The 8,956-nt window shown below is 43.4% G+C and overlaps 1 non-coding gene across 1 annotated transcript; it reads right to left on the bottom strand.

Annotated features, from left to right (window-relative positions):
- Positions 1–5,983: 5,983 nt before the first annotated feature.
- LOC112084695 lies at positions 5,984–6,090 on the bottom strand. The gene has a single exon (XR_002898356.1). It is a non-coding gene; the product is annotated as a small nucleolar RNA R71 (small nucleolar RNA).
- Positions 6,091–8,956: the final 2,866 nt, after the last annotated feature.

Here is an 8,956-nt window from a genome sequence, read left to right as displayed (position 1 = left end):
ATTACCTATGGCCTAAGGAATTCGTCATTCATACCGATCACGAGTCTCTAAAGCACCTCAAGGGTCAGCAGAAGCTTAACAAAAGACATGGGCAATGGATGGAGTTCATTGAGACATTCCCCTACATTGTTAAGTACAAAAAAGGTAAAGATAATGTGGTCGCAGACGCATTATCCCGGAGGTACACTCTTATTTCGACTTTAACATCAAAGTTGATTGGATTTGAGCATATTATAGATCTTTATGAATCTGACACTGACTTTTCTGAGAGCTATGCCAAATGTCATAAGTTTGCCTGTGAGAAATTTTATAGACAGGATGGATACTTGTTCTTCAGTAACCGATTGTGCATACCACGAGGATCCATTCGAGAGTTACTGGTACGAGAAGCTCATGGAGGTGGATTAGCTGGACATTTCGGTGTCACAAAGACACTTCTTGGGCTACAAGAGCACTTCTACTGGCCGAACATGAAGAAGGACGTTGAGAAAATCTGCTCTAGATGTGTCCTATGTAAAATGGCTAAGAGTAAAGTTCAACCTCACGGTTTGTATACTCCTTTGCCTATTCCTTCTCAACCTTGGACTAATATCTCTATGGATTTTGTAGTTGGCTTACCTCGCACCAGAAATGGTAGAGATTCTATTTTTGTAGTTGTTGACAGGTTTAGCAAGATGGCTCACTTCATCGCTAGCCACAAGACAGATGATGCTGTGAATGTAGCTAACTTGTTTTTCAGGGAAGTAGTACGACTGCATGGAATGCCACAGGTTATCGTTTCAGATCGAGACACGAAGTTCTTAGGACACTTTTGGCGAACGCTTTGGGCTAAGCTGGGAACAAAGCTCTCATTCTCAACTACGTGTCATCCTCAGACCGATGGACAGACCGAGGTGGTGAATAGAACGTTGTCCACACTTCTAAGGACTTTGGTGAAAAGTAACCTCAAGACATGGGAAGAGTGCCTGCCTCATGTCGAGTTTGCTTACAATCACGCTAAGCATTCTGCTACTCTCTTTTCTCCTTTTGAAATTGTATATGGGTTTAATCCACAATCACCTCTAGACTTGATCCCTTTGCCTTTAAGTGGAAAATGCAGTTTGAATGGCAAGGAGAAAGCTGAACAGGTCAGAAGAATTCATGCTAAGGCTAAGGAGAATATCGAGAAAAAGACAAAGCAGTATGAGAAGCATGCCAACAAAGGACGAAAGGAGCTGATTTTTGAAGAAGGCGATCTGGTGTGGATCCATCTGAGGAAGGAGCGATTTCCAGCTGAGCGAAAGAACAAGCTAATGCCCAGAGTTGATGGACCATTCGCAGTCGTCAAAAGGATCAAGAACAACGCCTATCAGATTGATCTTCAAGGTAAGTATGACGTTTCTGATACTTTCAATGTTTCTGACTTGCTTCCTTATGTTGCAGATTCAGATTTGAGGACAAATCCTTTTCAAGAGGGAGAGGATGATATGATCGTGACCAGCTCAGAGGAGGAGGAACCAGAGGTAGCTGGCAGGATCACTCGTTCCAGAGCTAGAGAGATGGCTAAGGAGTCTCACGCACTCATTGCCGCAGAGGACATCGATCAACTGGAGGCTGGAGCTCACATCTTCAACATCTCTATCTTGAGGAATGAAGAACCCAGTAACAATGACTAGGTAACTTAGGTGATGATTCTGTACTCTTTTCCTTGGTGAGGATTTTGGAAGGCAAGGAGGTTCTTCTCCAAGGTTTTTAACGAGGCAGAAATCATTGCTACGTCGAGTTACTTAGAAGTTGTTACTAATGGGTAATAATGTGCAAAGTCACAATGACTTGTGCACTTAGTATTTTGGCGCACCACTTAGGAATTTAGGGACGCCTCGCTGTTTTTTTTTTAAATCAAACTTCGTGTTGTTTTTTCAGACTTCGTGTAGTTTGTTATTAGGGCTGCGATTTTCTCTCTTACTCTATAAAGTAGAGAAAATCGCCTATGTCATATTCAGTGAAGAATTTTAATTAAACTTTTAACGTGTTCTTCTCTCTTTTCGATTTTTGAGAACTAAAAACTCTGAAATTCGAATCTCTTAAAAACTAATCTGTTTACAAGAGATTCTTCTATCCCTCCATTCCATCGATATCATCTCATCCTCACCAACAATCGATATCATCTCATCATCACCATACCATAGATCTCACGCTCACACCACCATCGCACATCCACGATCCGATCCACAAGCCACCACCGCTTCTCATCGCATCCACCCACCATCGCGAGTCATCCACTCGATCACCAAGCCACCATTACGAGTCCATCGCATCTTCAATAGCCTTTTCTTCGGAGTTGATCACCTAGGATCGTATCAGATTCGGTCTGGAAGTGCACCGTCCTTCGCATTCTTCGGAGCTCATCGGGTCGGTCCAAAACGGCAGCGAGACAGGAGTTCCTTCTGACGAGCACAACTCTCTGCTCACGTGTCCGAATTCTATGATTCCTCTTGCTCTGGAACCGTGATCCAATATTCTCCAACTTTGATGAAGCACCCGACACCTGAATCGGACCGGAAGGTTCCCCAGACAGGCGATTTCGGAAATGTGTCTGCACCCGGAGATTTTGGCCGAGAAATTCATTGGCCGGTACGCGTTTTGGCCGATAAAATCCACCCGTGGTACGTGAGAATGGCCGAGAAAACCTTCCTGCGGTACGCGAAAATGGCGGAGAACCTCCAAAACCCATTTTCACCATCTTTCAAGCCTTGATCACCATTTCTCTTCCTGGATTCATCTTTCAACTCCAAATAGCTCCAAATACACCTGATAAACACTCAAAACATGCAAAGACTCATTGGGACCTAATGCAACTCCTAAGTCCTAAAACAAACCCTAAGGACCTAAAATGCATGGAATAAGACATGATTTAGAATGAAATATGCAACCTAAATGATGCAAATTATGAACATATCAACTCCCCCACACTTATCCTTTGCTTGTCCTCAAGCAAAAAGGAACAAATGAGAGGAAAAGGTTGAATGCATTGGGAGCTCATTTTTCCTTTGAAAGAGAAAAGTGACCACTAAGAGAATTCAAGTTCATGCTCAATATGCAATGCAAGACCATACTCTGATGTATCAACTCAACAGTAATCTCCACAAGATCTCTTATTCCTCAACTCTTTGACATTCATTAAGCTCTTTTCCAAGTGGATCAACTGATGCAATGTTCAAACAAGCAAAGTTTGGCTAGGGTGAGGTAATGAGACTAAAATGGTCTCATCAGCGCCTGACTGGGTTCAATACAGCAAGGGGATCTCTCTATGAATGATCAAACTTTGGCAGAATGCTAAAGGTAAAAAGCAACCTATGCATACAAGGGCAAGGACTCATCCCACCCCACACTCTACTCAAAGCTTTCTCACTTGCTCAACCTCTCAAGAACCTCACTTTCCACACTCAATTTCCTCTCACTAGGGGACTCACTTTTCATTTTCACACTCAAGTCTTGGAGTTCAAACTTTACATAGCTCTTTTTCACTTTCTTTTGTAACCTCTAGCCTCTTTTTCTTTCTTTTTTAAAACATTTGAGCTCTTGGGCTTCTTTTCTTTTCTTTTCACTTAGAGGCTAGACTTTTTCTTTTCAAGACACTAGAGCTCACTCTCTTTGACTCAAAACTCCAAGACTGATTTCTTTTCTTTTTCTATTTCCTAGTTCTCACCATTCTTCTTTTATTTCCACTCATCTCTCCTTTTTCCACTTACCAACAAGTATTGCCCCACACTTAGTTCTCACCAAATCTCTCAGCTCCTTGATGATGGAACTTAGCACTCAATGAGACTTGCCTTTGTCGCTCTAAACCTAACACTTTCTGCTAAGTTTGATCCAAGGTGGCCTTTCAATCACACACAAACATTTGGCTTGAAGGAAGGATGGGTTCAAGGTGAGGAAAACTGATCCAGATGTGGACTCAGCTATTTGAGCTAAGGAAGAGGGTGGTAAAAACAGGATTCTAGCTCAAATATATATATAGGTATCCACAAGCTTATTCAAACAATGCATCAAAAGATAATTTCAAGTCAAGTTCAAGGTTTTCACTTATTAGAGTTGAGTTCAATTCAAACTTGCTTCTCAGATTCAAACCATTTCAAGCCTTGCAAGCACAGAAGTCATTTCACAAGCATATTTAATCCAAATTCTCAAAGTGATGTACTCTCAAGGAAAGAACCTATCATTACTCCCATTTACATATGATACAACCTATATGAAAATGTAAACTAGACTCAACCTAAAATGTGAATGCAACTACATGAGCATTTTTTTGTGAAATTTTTTCAGATTTTTCCATTTTTTTGGTTTTTATATGCACTTAGATGAATGCAAAATGAGAATAAACATGATTAGTAAACACAAAACCCCTCCCCCACACTTAAATAACACAGTCCCTTGTGTTATAAAAGCATGAGAAAGAGGAAAAATCAAACATGAAATGCAAAAGATAAAGAAAAATGATAAATGCTCATTTACAAGTGTTTGGAGTGATACCTGGTGTGGTTCTTGTGCAAAAGGGGAGTGAGTATCTGCAGCAGATGAGGCCAGACATCACTGGAAATGGGTTTGGCTTGGCCTGAACTCCCTTGTGCGGCATGGACTTGTCTTCGACCAACTCGCACACCCAGGTAGGTGTAAACAGCGAGTGTTCCTGCGACTTGGTTCCTCCTTTGTTCAAGCCGCATGATCATCTCGCACTGATCCATCCTTAAACGCCTTGGACTCTTTCTCCTGGTGTGCGGCCTGGTCTCCTTTGGTCTGTCTCGCAGACCCAAGCCAGTGTAAACAGCAATCATTAGTGCGGCTTGGTCTCCTTTTGCATCCAACTCGCAGACCCAACTCGCAGAACAGCAACACTTAGCATTTTTCTTGCTTAAATATTCTGCTGCTAGGTGAATAACTCGCAAGACCAAGTAGGTGTTAACAGCGAGTTCTTGTGCGAGTTGGTATATGACCTGACTGAGCCGCACAGCCAAGTAGCACACAGGCGTCCATCAAGTTCCATGCCTTAAACCCTTTTCTCAGCCTTCTCACATGTTTCATTCCACTTTGTCCCTGAGCCATAGCCTCCAAAAGTTACCTGGGACCTGAGAACAGCTCACAAAACCCATCAAAAGATCCTAAAACATAAAAAGAAAGGAGAGAAAAGATTAAAAAAATTATATACAAGGATAAGCTTGGGGTGTCTCCCAAGAGCACTTTGTTTAAAGTCACTAAGTTTGACTTCTTACACTCTCTTTAGTGAGGGAGAGGAGGAGCTTTGATGCTCCTGGTCTTGTCCATGAATTCAAGCATGAGGTCCTTGTTCATCAGCTCTTGGACACCATCAGATCCTTTGTCTATGAACTCTGGTGTGAGGATAGCTCTGACTTTGGCAAATGGTCTTGATCTTCCATTGCCTTTAACCTTGTATTCAACAGCTCCACAATCAAACTTCCAAGGAGTGAGAGTTAAGAAATGAACAACAAGCCTACGTTAACCAACAACAGGCTCAAAGAAATGAAAGGCTTGCTCAGCAAAATCAAAACAAGCGAATAGAAATGAGCAACAAGCCCATCATGTTCATCCGCCACCGCCACCAGCTCAGAGACAACCTCCTCCGGTCTTTGTTGGAGAAAACGACCGAGCTAATGCGCACCAATATAGAGCCGGGATTCAAGAACCGCCGGTTCAAAATAACAACATTGAAGTTAAAGCTTCCCTGCTCAATATGGTGCAGAACTCCAAGTTTCACGGTCTAGCCAGAGAAGATCCACTTGAGCATCTAGATCAGTTTGATCGGGTTTGCGACTTAACAAAGATTAATGGCGTCTCCGAAGATAGCTTTAAGCTACCCTTGTTCCCATTCAGCCTCAGTGATAAAGCTCACCAGTGGGAAAAGAACCTCCCGAGGGGTTCAATACAAACATGGGAGCAGTGTAAACTGGCGTTCTTATCAAAGTTCTTTTCCACATCACGCACGGCTAAGCTCAGGAATCAGATCTCAAGTTTCACGCAACACAATAATGAGAGCTTTAGTGAAGCTTGGGAACGGTTTAGGAGCTATACTAACCAATGCCCACAGCACGGCTTCTCAGAGGCATCCCTCTTGAGTACTTTATACCGAGGTGCACTCCCCAAGATCAGAAACCAACTAGTTACAGCTTCAAATGGAAATTTTCTTGGGAAAGAGATCAATGCGGCAATGGAACTAGTAGAGAACCTCGCCATGTCTAATGACACATATGGAGAAGACTTTGATAGAGCAAACCGTTCAGAGGGATCTAGTGATGAACAGCAAATGAAGAAAGATATGAGAGAGCTTCAGAGCAAGCTTGACAAAATTTTAATGGCGACTCAAAAGCCAATACACTTTGTGGGCGAGTTTGATGAGCAAGGGCCAAGTTTTGACAATGTTAATGAAGATGGTCTAACTCAGGAGGAACTGAACTACATAGGGAATCAGCAGAGGTATCAGCGGTTTAACAACTACAGCAATAACCCAAACCTCTCTTACAGGAACCCAAATGTAGCTAACCCTCAAGATCAAGTATACCCTGCTCCACAACAACAACAAAGCTATGCTCAAAAAACTCCTTTTCAGAATAACTTTCAGCCCAAGCAACAGTTCAGTGGGCAACAGCAAGGCTACACTCAGCAGAATCAAGCGGCTCAGGGTAACAACTTCAACAGCCAACCGCAGCAACACAAGTTTTCACCAGGGTTCAATCCGCAGCCGATGGGTAATCAGCAACAGATTCAGGGAACGGATCAGAGTCAGATGGGAACCGATGTCTGTGGGATTTTACAGCAACTGTTACAGGGTCAGCAGAGGGTTGAGAGCCAGCACGCAACAATTCAGCAAGATATCAGAGAGCTTAAGCAAAACCAAGCCTCTACATCATCAAGAGGCCCGACTTTACCAGGTAAGCCGGAGCCAAACCCCAAGGAGTATGAGAACGCCATCACATTGAGGAGTGGTAAAGAACTACAAGCTCCAACGCCTTAGACAAAGCTCATTGAGGCCAATGAGCAACTAGAGGAGGAGGCAGCCTAAGATGATGCGCATAACGATGAAGTTTTGAAGATGGAACCGGTTAAAGACAAAGGTAACAAGGTGGAAAAGATACCTGAGCTTGAAAAGCCATACGTTCCACCACCACGTTACAGACCCAAGATACCATTCCCAGGGCGTTTCAAAAAGAAAATCTTAGACAAGGCCATAGCAGTTTGAGAAACACTTGGATAACACGCAACTTACCTTACCCATCATAGACGCTTTCTTAGCTATACCACAGCTTGGAAAATTTGTAAAAGATGCGATCCTCAACAAGACAAAGGAGCTCCAGGGTATGGTAATATTGAGCCATGAGTGCAGCGCCATAATACAAAGAAGATCTATACCAAGAAAGCAATCTGATCCGGGCAGCTTTACTTTACCGTGTGCCTTAGGTCACTTGAAGTTCTCAAACTGTTAATGTGATCTAGGAGCTTCTGTGAGCTTAATGCCGTACACGGTGGCCGAGAGACTGGGATCAAAAGCTACAAGCCGGCCAAGATCTCTCTGGTATTAGCTGATAGATCGGTTAGATTACCGGTGGGTTTGCTTGAGGATTTACCTTTGAGAATCGGTGAAATAGAAATCCCCATGGACTTCATAGTTCTTGAGATGGACAAGGAACCCCTAGACCCCATTATCTTGGGCCGACCATTCTTAGTGACCGCAGGAGCCATAATCGATGTAAGAGGGGGTATGATTGAACTACATATCGGTTCCGAGACTATGAAGTTCAATGTGAAGGATATGATGAAGAAACCGACCATTGGAGGTCAGGTTTTCTATGTGGAAGTTATGGAGGAGCTAGCTGATGAGCTCCTAGAGGAATTGAACTCAGAAGATCCGTTACAAGTGGTCTTAACACGGGAACAAAGCGAGCAGGGCTACTTGAACGAGGAAAGCGAGGTATACAAGCGTCTTTTGGACCAACCGAAGGAACTTGGAGCTGAGGCGAGGTTTCTTGAGCTCAAGAAGAGCAGCCTCGACATTTTAGACAGCGAGGGGTCCAAGGGTATAGAGGAGACGCCTCGGGATATCATGGCCGTGACAAATTGTGCCGAGGCCGATGGTAAGCCGTGCGAGAACAAAGAAAAGGCCGAGGAAGCTGTTCCGGGCCAATGCAGCTTTGATGCCGATTGGAATGAGGCTGATGCACCCCCTGTTGAGCTCAAGCCTCTACCAACAGGGATCAGGTATGCTTTCTTGGGTCTAAACTCCACCTTTCCCGTGATCATAAACGATAGCTTGCTTGAACATAAAGAGCGTGCATTGCTTACTGAAATACGAAAGTTCAGGAGAGCCATCGGGTATTCTTTGGCTGATATTAGAGGGATCTCTCGTGACATATGCACCCACAGGATCCACCTAGAGGACCAAGCTATGTCCTCTATTGAGCACCAACGTCCTTAACCCGAACCTTAAAGAGGTGGTTAAGAAGGAGATACTAAAACTCCTTGAGGCAGGGATAATTTACCCAATCTCTGACTCTCGGTGGGTATCTCCTGTACACGTTGTGCCCAAGAAAGGTGGGATCACGGTGGTGAAAAACGATAAGGATGAACTCATAGCCCAAAGAACTATAACCGTTCTTTACCATTCATTGATATTTCTGCTTCTAGAAAATATCATTTTCCTTTACCATTCATTGATCACATGCTTGAAAGGCTAGCTAACGATCCTTATTTTTGTTTTCTTGATGGGTACTCGGGGTTCTTTCAAATACCTATAGACCCCCGAGATCAAAAGAAAACGACATTCACTTGCCCTTATGGCACTTATGCTTATAGGAGGATGCCTTTCGGTTTATGTAATGCACCAGCCACTTTTCAAAGATGTATGATGCACATTTTCTCTGATCTAATTGAAGAGAAAGTGGAGGTGTTTATGGATGATTTCTCCGTA

The sequence above is a fragment of the Eutrema salsugineum genome, unplaced genomic scaffold, assembly GCF_000478725.1.
Source record: "Eutrema salsugineum unplaced genomic scaffold, Eutsalg1_0 scaffold_4, whole genome shotgun sequence".
NCBI lineage: Eukaryota > Viridiplantae > Streptophyta > Magnoliopsida > Brassicales > Brassicaceae > Eutrema > Eutrema salsugineum.
The sequence above is the reverse complement of the archived record's forward strand: the minus strand, read 5'-3'. Positions and strand labels throughout refer to the sequence as shown.